Raw genomic sequence first — 11,428 nt, 5'->3', positions numbered from 1 at the left:
GCCAAACACTATTTTAGGCACTTTAACATATATTAGCTGGAAGAAAGAACCTTCTGTCAACAAAACAACTTCAGGCTGACACGTGAAACTAATTGCCTCATCTCTGGATCTAATTTTATTAGGTTTACAAGCACTTACATATAGCTTGCTGTTTGCCAGGCACTGACTTCAGTTCATTATAAATATTTACACTGATTTTACCCAATAACAATTGTTAATTTGAACTCTATCAAATTATCTCGATGATTCAACTCACTGAAGAATGTAGGGACAACAGCCCTGTAAGAGGTCGAGAAAAATGTGTACTAATTTAGACTTCTAGAAGGGTCTCTGGCACATCATCAAATCATTCATCTTAGAGAGTGCCTCATACCTGAATCCTATTAACTTTACTCACATCTCTCACTCCCTCTGAATTCCCCTGAAACACAAACATCAGAGACATAAAACGTCCTTTCCATTTTGAAATTTTCTCTAATGCTCATTTATTTTGAGAGAGAGAGAGAGACAGAGTGCGAGCAGGGGAGGGGCAGAGAGAGAGACACACACAGAATCTGAAACAGGCTCCAGGCTCTGAGCTGTCAGCACAGAGCCGACGTGGGGCTTGAACCCAGAAACGGTAAGATCATGACCTGAGCTGAAGTCCGGTGTTTAACCGACTGAGGCACTCAGGCACCCGGCGTCCTTTCCATTTTGAAAACTGACACCTGAGATTTCTGAAGACAATTTTATATATCGAACTCCACCTATTGATTCCCGACAGCACGATTCAACACACAAGATACATGCAATTTGAAAATTCATACTTAATACGCATATTTTTACTTGTATTAATGATCCATAGGATTTTTCTGGATGACAAGAATACAGAGTAGATACAGTGAGAAGACACTGCAAAGACAAAATATGTTCAGAATTACGATTATATTTAAAATGACCCACTTTTTATGGGTCCATAAAAATGGGACTTGTCCATCAAAATGCAAGCCGGAAGTATATGTGTGTGTGTGTGCACCTGTGTACAAATTAGTTCCGGGGCACTCTGTGGCTTAGTGTATGGAAGCTTTTGCTAAGCCTTTGAAAACATTTTTCTACTTACACTTTGAACCTCCTCTGAGGAATAGGATTTCAAAAGACCCTATGAACACGCAGAAAATTTTCCTTATGCGGTATATTCTTTGAAGTGAAGGTTTTATTATTCCAGTTTAAAAATCAGGACACTTATTGACTTTACAAAGAAGGTAAAACTCTGAAGGTAGAAGAATGATATCAATCTTAAACGAGTTAGTGTGGCTGAGGGGACCATGAAACAGACCAGAGTTACCTCTCTTCGCTATTCACCGTCTGTTCTACAAACGGCACACAACTTGCAAAATCGATAATAAATAAATAAATAAATAGCAAAATTACAATATTCAAAAAATCCCAAGAGCACAAAACTAAAAATCAAAAGAGTAGAATCCTAAAAGTTTTTTTTTTCTTTTGTATTTCTTCTGTATTCCTTCTTCTGTATTTAAGATGAAGCAAAAGTCATATTTCTATCTAGTTCCTTTCCCCAGGACGTTTTCTCTTTTTTCTTCAGAGGGCATTCATTTCTATGACTGCCAGGTGCTGATCAAGTATGAATATTCAAAAATTATTTGTGATCATTCATTCGTTCAGCAAATGGCATTGAACATTAAGAGCCAAGTAATAACTGCACGGTTGCTGCATTTTTTTTTAATTCCTAGGTTTTAATCCCTTGCTCATGGATAGAATCCTTCATTTGTCCATCTCCATCATTAGAAGATCCAGAAGCGGCATGACACATCCTAGCATATACTTCCTCCAGGCAAATCTGGCACAAAAGAACAAATGTTTGATGTTAGAATTAAGCAGACACAAAGTAATGATATTGCCTAAGAAGATAATTATGGAAAAGTAAAAACAACATAGACATACAGCTAAGAGGATTTTACAAGGTAAATGAAACATGTATTTGCATCACATTGACCCACATCGGCACCCTCCCCACAACCTGAAAGTCTAGCTTTTCAGTCAGGTGATGTGGAGAAAATGACAAATGTTTTCCTGTCTTCAAAGCCATCTAGGTATTACCCTGAAATTCCCTAATCGCTATTCAGTTTTTCAACAACACTAACGGTAAGAAGGTAAAAGACGATTCGGTAAAAATGACAGGAGAGTTGAGTTGATTCCATGTAATTGAGCAATCAGAAGATACAACTTTCTGAACAAGTAACTCACCATCATTAGAGTAATCCACTGAGAGTTCATTGTGATATTACTCTAAATTTTTCATATAATAAAATAATTAATTTTTTTAAATGGAAAATAATAACCACAATTAGATGAATTAAACATCTATGCTGGAGATGGACAGATGAAGGATTCTTTTGTATGATAACTGAATATGAGAATCTCGAGCCCCCACCAATATGATATCTTAATCCTGTTAACATTCTTGGAAATACATTTTTGCCTTTCCTATTGTCTTCCTTCGTTTAATTGCCTGCTACATTGGTTAGTCTTAACTTCATTTGTCAAAAATTGTAAAGTAATGTATACTGTAACATGTGTTCATCCTTCATGGAAATGACAAAGTTTCATTATCCTTACAGCACTAAACCCGAACACCTAGAGGGTAAAGTCTTCTTCGTGATCCAAGATGATGGCTGTAATGCAGATAATCATATCACATGCTAGTCCAGAGAAGGAACCAGGGGAGATGGTTTAAGGATATTTTCCAGAGTGTGTGAGTAGTATTTCTACTTGTATCTCTGAGGAACGTTGTCACTTGACCACAGAGATCGTCAAGGGATCGTGGGACTTATAGTCCTTATACCAGTCATGTTGGCACACTACATTTGGGATGCATGTTTTAAAGATGGGGTGAGAAGGGGACAGAGAGCTGCAGTCTCAGACACCAAAAACATCTTCACATCCATGTCTTCTGGTTATCTATTGTTAGATGATCAACCAGTTCAGACTAGATAAAAGCAATAATTCTTTCTTTATATTCAAGATCTATGGGGCAAGAATTTGGGTAGGGCTCATTTGAGTGATTCTTCTGCAGGAATCAATTGGGGTCACTTGGTGGTATTCAAATAGCCCCTGGGCTAGTCTGGAGGGTCCAAGAAGGCTTTATTCATGTCTGACACTTGGTGGGTGTGATCTGAAGGTTGGGCTGATTTGGGCCACTTTCCTTCCTTATGCAACCTTCATGCAATATGATTTCTTTACATTATCTCTCCAGTGGGTAGTTGCTCTCCTACATGGTAGCTTAGACTTTAAGAGTGAGTATTCTATGAAAAAGAAAGTAGAAGCTGCAAACCTCTTAATAATTCAGGCTTGAAATTGGCACAACATCCCTTCAAATGCAAGAGAGGGGGTATGGGATATAGATGCCACCTTATGATAGAGAGATTATCAAAGAATAAGCGACCACTTAAAATCTGCCAGTTAAGGCAGTAAGGTTTTCAGTTTTCAGAGTTATTTTTCTTGCCCATAAAATCTGTATCTCTTTGATCAAATTAGAAAAAAAAAAAATCAGGTTTAAGAAATACCCTGGAAGGTTTTCTAGATACAGATTACTCCTAAAGAACCAATTTATGGTTGTAACTATACAGTAGAATTTTTTACTATTTAAATTTAAGTTCTGGAAGCAATTACCAACTTTTAATACTATGTAGTGTTATATTTTTTAAAATTTTAGTAATAATAATTCAGTATCTGCCTTTGAACCCATCTGAGTGAAATATTCTAGCTTCACGCCTTTCACAGTGTGGTCTCAAGGTCAAGCAACTGCATGTTTGAGGTATGTGTGTGTTTTCCAGTTTAGGAAGAGATTTGGGTGAAGAGACAAGGAAGTGAGCCCACATTGGTTTGCTGCTAATTAGAAGGAATTGAGGATTTTCTTTTCTTCTGGAATGAAAAGAAAAATTTCACTTCGAATTTGGTGTTATGTAGAAAACAAAGCAAACACAGAGAACTTACCAAGTGTCATCCAAGACCATTATAGCTCCACAGACACGTCATAAACTATATAATCTTCTTGAGTTAAATACACACCAGAAGGATTCATTCTTTGCTGACTTAACATCTATTTTATTCCTTTATGAGTAATAAATACAAAAGGGGCTCTTTCTGGAAGTTTTATTTGGATATCTTGATTTTATCTTTAAACTTTCAAATTTTTGTTATAGACCACATGTGCTTATAAAGGCCGTCTCTCCATTAGCCCTTTAAAAAAACCTAAAACTTTATTTTGAAAGAATATCAAACTTACAATAAAGTTAAAATTATTGCAAATAATTTCTATATATCCTTTACCCAGTTTCTCCAAATACTAAGGTCTTTATAAAACCATATTATAGTTGTCAAGACCCAGGAAATTAGTAAGATCTTAACTAATCTATATGCCTATTCAAATTTATTATTTGTCCTATTAACGTCCTTTCTCTGGTCTAGGAGTCAACCAGAATCATACAGTTTATTTAGTTGTCACCTCTCCTTAAAGTCCTCCAAACCTGTGACAGTTCCTAGCCTTCTTGTCTTTCACGACCTTGACACTTCAGAAGAATATTGGCCAGTAAACTTTATATATTGCCCCTCATGGGTTTGTCTGATATCTTCTCATGTAAAAATGCCACAGAAGTGATCCTGTGCTCTCCTTACTGTATGATATTGAGAGATACCTGGTATTTATGTGTCTCATTATAGTACACTAATATACTAATTACTATTAGTCTATTATAGTTATTTTCCTATTACAATGAATTATAAAGCATTTTGTGGGGAAACACTTTGATAGTATGCAGATATCCTATTTCTCATTATACTTCTGCTAACAAATTTTGCCATTCATCAGCGGTTCGTTCCGCAAAAGTTATCCTGTGATATATACCAAAATATGATTTTCATTTTCATCATTCTTTATACATGCATTAATTGGAAATACTACTAACTAATTAAAGTACTTCTGGATTTTATTTTCCACTCTACTGTGGCCTTTTGGAAGCAATTATTAACATTATTTTGAAAAGTATCCCAATTAGGTTTTGTTTCCACTCTGCTTTGGTGTAGCTATTGTTAACATGACTTTGATTCATTTGTTATTAAGGTCACTTTGTAAGGAAGTATTGAGGGTATCCCCCCCTTCTCCTTACCTGACTTTTCTTCTTCTCCTTTAAAAATTTTCATTTTTTAATCATACTTCCTTTTTATTTTTTACTTCTTCCCTGTCACTCTATCATATCTGGATGGTAAAGATATGAAGTATGCCATAAGGACTTGAATTTGACACTATTTGAAGAAAAATAAACTAATAGAACAGAAAAAAAAATATTTCATTTTGGTTTTATTTCCTGAGTCAGAAAATTGACATATTAAGGAAAGGAGAGAAAACTGCTTCATACAGCAGAAACTATCAATAATATTGTTCCCTTTGCTTCTACAGCCCCCAGAAAGACAAGTTGGAAGCAAAATTCAAACAAACCAGGGGACTAGTAGGAAAGGAATTAAGTAAACAAGTTCCAAACAGAGAGTAACTGTTCCCTAAAGGGTTTTTAAATAGAAGAATTTTAACTGGATCTTGAAATAAATGTTTCTGACATTATTTGAACAAAAGGAGAAGCAGCCCTCTGGCCACAGATCCAAAGTTCTGAGAAGACTGGAATGTGTCACCTTGAAATTCCACAAACAAAAGCAAAGTGAGGCTGGGAAGGTTGTAAAGATGAATGGCTGGGTGATTACTGAGGCTCAAAGGATAGGGATAGTTGAAGAATGAATTAGAAAATTCAAATTAGAATTTGAATTTGAATTCAAATTCAAAATTCAACTAGAAAATTTAAAAAGACCTGTAAATTAAGTGTATTTTCATCTGAAGGATGGTAAAAGTATGTTATTATGTGATAGAGTGGCAAGAGTCAAGTTCATCTCAGGAGAGAAAACCAAAACATTGTTAGAACCTAACCCTTCTGTGTCTCCTGTTACCATGGATAGATGATAGGAGCAATTTACTTCGTAATCTCTCTGATAAAGTTAAGTAGCCTAATAAACTGAGTCACAAGTAAACCTTGGCCCCATCTTAACCTTTACATACCTGTAGTCCTTCACCTGCACCATCTAAATAACAAATGACTTACACATTAACTCGTTCATGTCTACAGAGTGCTTCAGGCTCCCAAATTAAAGCTTCAGTCCAATCCCAGAGATGGTGGCACATAGGAAGTCACAGCTGATGTCATTTATTGCTCAAGTGTCCTTGATCCCATACAGCTCACGGGACGAGCTCTCTCCCATCCTATGAAAGAGACCAGTGAGGAAGAAAGGAGGCTTTCACGCTCTTTAACCATAGTGCGCTCTAAATCAAATTTTCAGAACACTATATCCCACGTCTTAAATATTTCCTCATGTACTCCTTTAACAGTAATTCTCAAATTGTTCCTCCTGGAACACGTTGAGACATCTTATCCAAAGAAAACAGTTTTGTGATTAAGAGTACTAGTAAGCCCTGAGCAAGTCAATTTACATTACTAAAAAAAAAAGGTCTCAGGTTTGCGACTTTGGTCATCAAACATAACAAGAGCTAACATCTATAAATGCTCATTATGTGTAGTCATTTATTTGAGCTCTTTTTCTTACATGTACAAGTCTCTCACATATTTTTTCTTCAGTCTTCCATATGATAGGTATAATTGTGATTCCATCTTCATGGAAAATAATAGGGAGGCACAAAAGTTAAGCAACTTGCCCCAGGTCATTTAGATAGTGAGTATTGAAGCCAGGATGTGGATCCATATTCGTAGAATAATCTCATTAACCCAATTAGGTTACCCAATTTTGATATAATTTTTCAATTATTGCTTAGATATTTTTCTCTGCCATTTATAAGTCTCATGTATGAAAGAAAAACATGTATTCGTTCACTTCATTTCCCTTAAATATTTCTCACTTGAACAAACTTTTCATAGTAGAGTAAGTTTGTAAAATCCAAGCTAATAGTGTTTCTGAATGGAAAAAGAAAAGTGCTACTTGGTAGGTAGCTAAGCCTGAAAAATCTTGGTGGGGGGGGGGTGGAAGGGGGGCAGGACTGAGTGGGGGGTAAAGGAGAAAGGAGACAGGTGGTGGCTGACCTGGTACCCAGAGGGAACAGAGTGGTATTAAAAAAAATATGGTTTAAGAAGTGACAGCAACAATGACAATAAGCTGGGTTGAAAAACACCTATACTTGCAATGTTGTGTTTTCTTCACCTTTGACTCATGAATTATTCTGTAGTGGGGTATTATTCTAAAATACTTTTTCTCTAATTCTATTGAAACTACATGTTCAATGGAAAAAATGAGACGTATGAAATCACATACACACACAAAACAAGGTATATCCACCATCATCTCATCACGTAGAGGTAACCTCTGTTAATAGTTTGGCCAACAAGCAATGAGAAGCATAAATATACTGGCATGTGTCTATAACCCAGGAGATTCTCTGAAACACACAATAATACTTGCAGATCTCATGATAAAAGTTAATGGTAAGATACAGAAAGCCAAAGAAGCAAGGCCAATAATGACACAGGAACTTGAGGACTGAAAATTTGGATCAGCTCATAGTCTTTTATTAACAATACATTTATTAATTTTGATAATTATGTCAAGGTTATGTAAGAGAATGTCCTTGTTCTTAGAAAGTATTGTTATGCCCAGAATTCGTGATCCCCAAAGACCACTAGGGAGCCGAGTCCGATGCAAAAGCAAAGAGCCTTTATTAGAGCTAGCTCGAGCTCAATCGACGCAGCGGTGAGATACCAGGGAAAGAGAGCGAGTTTCAAAAGGACAAAGGTTTTATTGGGGCCTGGGGGCAGTTGGTGAGGTAATGGCTATGGCCTCAGCCGATTGGCTGGGGAGGGGTCCTGGGGAAGGGTCCGGCAGGTGAGGGAGGGTTTACTCAAGGGGAGGAGGTGTGGTCAAGGTGAAGGACACAGAACAAGATGGAGTCGGCTGGCGTAGGCCCGCCCTTTCAGTATCTGCTAAAATATTTAGTGGTAAAGGGGTATAAAGTCTCCAGTTTAACTCTTGAATGGTTAGTAAAAATGTAGTATGCGTACATATAAATATAGAGAGAGACAATGAAAAAGTAAATGAGACAAAAAATGTCAATAATTGGTGAATCTGGGTAAAAGATAGATGGGAGGTTTTTTTGTACTTTTCTTGCAATTTTTGCATTATTTCAATATAAAAAAATTGAAAAAAAAATGGGCCTCCTGACCAGGTAATGAGATTTGAATCACTTCACTAGATAAGGCACTGATTGAGACTAAAGTATGTAGGAAATGGCTGGTGGAAAGTAAAGGAATGTTGTAAATACCAACAATGGCCCTGTGACCACCTGCAAAAATGAGAACTAAGGAAGATTCACTCCCCTCCTTTACTTTGACAAGTATCTGTTTGTATCTATTTAACAATTTGTTTTCTCTCCTTGCCATTCCTATATTCTTTAAATGTGTAATTAGTGTTAAATTCTGTAATTCAGTATTTTAGTTACATGATATCAAGTGGAGATTATAACTAAAAAATAAATAAAGCATCATTACCTAGAGTAAGAAAAGCAGTATATGGGACTATCTATAAATTGAAAATCTTAAAAGGCCTATAACTGAGTTGTATCTTGTAAAGAATTGTGAGGTTATTGACAAATAGAACTGACTGGAATCGCATAGATCAAAATCTGACCAAGTTTTTGAGAAAGTGTTACTGTCTAAAGTACCACTTGACTGAACCAAGAGACTGTCCTCTCCAAGACTTAAAATAGTCTTTGGGATGCCCCTGCCCCCAAACTTCTATAAATAGGAAGCAGGTTAAAAATCTCTGCTTTCTTCCAAAATAACATATCCTCCAATGTCTTCTCATTTGCACTTAAGTGGAGTAATATCTTTCAGAAGGTGGAGTCAGGAGTCATAGAAAACTGTGGATTTAGGAGCTAGTCCACGAGAGCAGAACTGGGGTTTAACCAAAGAAAATTGCCCATGCTTAGGGTAGAGCCCTCATATTTTCCAAATGGACTCCAGAATTGCTGTGTACTAGGGCCCTGTGTCTACACTGTTCTTCCTAAAAAGGAGTGTTAATTATAGTTTTCTGGATCTGTTCAACTCTTGTGTTGTTTTTTTTTTTTTTGTATGAGAGGAAGCAGAATAATTGTCTTTAACTTTAATAGGTCTACAGACAAAAAGGATCCACACAGAGACAATGTTAAGATTATCACAATATCCTGAAACTGGGACTGTGGGGTTAACACCTCTGGAAAGTGGTTGAGTGTATTTTCTGTGTGTAGGAAGAAAAGCAACTATATTTAATTAAGAGGCCAACTGTACTAGGTTGTATTAGTGTCAAATTATCCCCTCTTCTACTGAGTCCATTTACAGGATGTCAGGCTTAGTCAAGTAGCTATCTTTGGCCAAGAAGTAACTAGTAAATATGATATGTGGTATTTCTGAGAAGTTTTATGAAATGCCAAGTGGTTCTGCCATTGCTCTTTTCATTGTGCCAAGACTGCCCTAGATTGTGGCTTTTCATCTAGCCTGGGTCCCTAAGTGAGGGGGTAGTAAAGTAAAATGACAATATATAACAACTATGCGAATTAAACCTGTATTTTCATATGCCACTGAGATCTTAATGTTATTACTGCAACATAACCTAGCAAAATCTAGCCACTACACTGAAAGATTACTGAGGGATAACCAATGTCTATTACAACAGGAAATAAGACTAGCATTAGATATGATATCACTGACCTTGGAAGCAGATATGTTATTTGTCCACTGTGATCTTAGCACTGTTTTTGGTGTCCAGGAATGCATGTGATCAAGGTTTTCTTATTATGAACTGTTGGAAATTAATGATCTAGGATCAAAAGAAAAATGTCTCCAGAGGATGTCTACACAAACTATTGCTTACTTGTGGTCACCATATGCCAGTATGAAACAAGTATGAAAGTATGCAAAGTATTCAAGAACAAAATTAAGAATCTGTCACTAAATCTGGTAGTTATTGGGAAGAAATACCCAAGATAAGGAGTTTACAGAACAACTGATAAAGGATCTAGCAAGAGAGTTTTTTTCTTATGAAAGTCCACGGATCACATGAATATACAGGAATTTGGCAAGTTCCAAGGAAACAGAGCCGTGAACTTCCATAATCTAGTAAATGGTTGGCTTCAAGTAAGCCCAATGTATCTCTGGTTCTTATACTAATGGCCTTCAGAAATCTACAATAAGAAGGGAAGGTCCAAAACTGATGTAAGACACGCAGCATATATGGAAATAGTGATGGCAAAGGGCTTAATGAAAGTCAGATGAATAGACTTCATAGCACAGATACTTGGTATTTCATTCATATAGTGAAATCCTAAAGAAGATGCTTTTATGGCCAAAATTTCATAGGTATCTACTAGTTCATGTATGTAGGGAAGTGATTTAAATGACTCAAATAAAAACTTACATAAAGCAACAAAGAGTAAACTTTGAATTTAGAAAAATAATCATTAAGAAGGATTTTATAATGTGGATAATACTAAGGGAATTATAGACAAAGCTACCAGATAAGTTGCAGGAACTTCAATGTTAACTGCAGAGAAAGTTTTCTTTATGGATTGAGAGGAAGAATTGAGGGGTTTCTGGAAGAGGGGAGCCAATCTAATTGAGCTAGAAAAATGCTGGTGTTTTCAGAAAAAAGAGAACACTATGAAAGGAATTTCACAGATTTCATTAGAGTAAACAAAGTAGCATCAGGAAAAAATAATCTCAGCAATTTATTCAATAATGTGGCTTGAGGAGTGTTTTTGAAGTTTTTCCTTTTTGCCTTTTTACATTAAACCAATTTTAGACTTCTAGAAAAGTTGCAAAAAGAGTGTGCAGCTCCTCCTCAGGTTAACATCTTGCATTGCCACAGTCCAATTATGAAAACCAGGCCACTAACACTGGTATACTTTACTTGAAATTCCCATTTCCCCACTAGTGTATCTCTGTTCTAGAATCATATGTGGGATCTCGCATTTTATTTCTCTGATATTTGCCCTTCATGTCCTGCAGTCTGTAACAATTACACAGTCTTTCCTCTTATGTTTAATGATCTTGACATTTTGAAGAATACAGGTGAGTTATTTTGCAGAATGTCCCTCAATTTGGGTTTTTCTGATGCTTTCTCATGACAAAAAGGAACGTTACGTATAATTTTGGCAAGACTAGCACGCACATGATGCTGTGTGCGTCTCAGAGCATCATGTAATAGTCGTAATGTCAATATTTCTTAATACTGGTGATGTTAATTTTGTCAATTTGGCTAAAGGGGTGTCTGCAGGGTTTCTCTTCCAGAAAGTTACTGTTTTTTTTTTCTTCCATATAAATACCTTCAGAAGAGCGATATCTTTGGCACT

Source organism: Prionailurus bengalensis, chromosome B1, assembly GCF_016509475.1.
Source record: "Prionailurus bengalensis isolate Pbe53 chromosome B1, Fcat_Pben_1.1_paternal_pri, whole genome shotgun sequence".
NCBI classification, from domain to species: domain Eukaryota; kingdom Metazoa; phylum Chordata; class Mammalia; order Carnivora; family Felidae; genus Prionailurus; species Prionailurus bengalensis.
Note: the sequence above shows the minus strand (reverse complement) of the source record.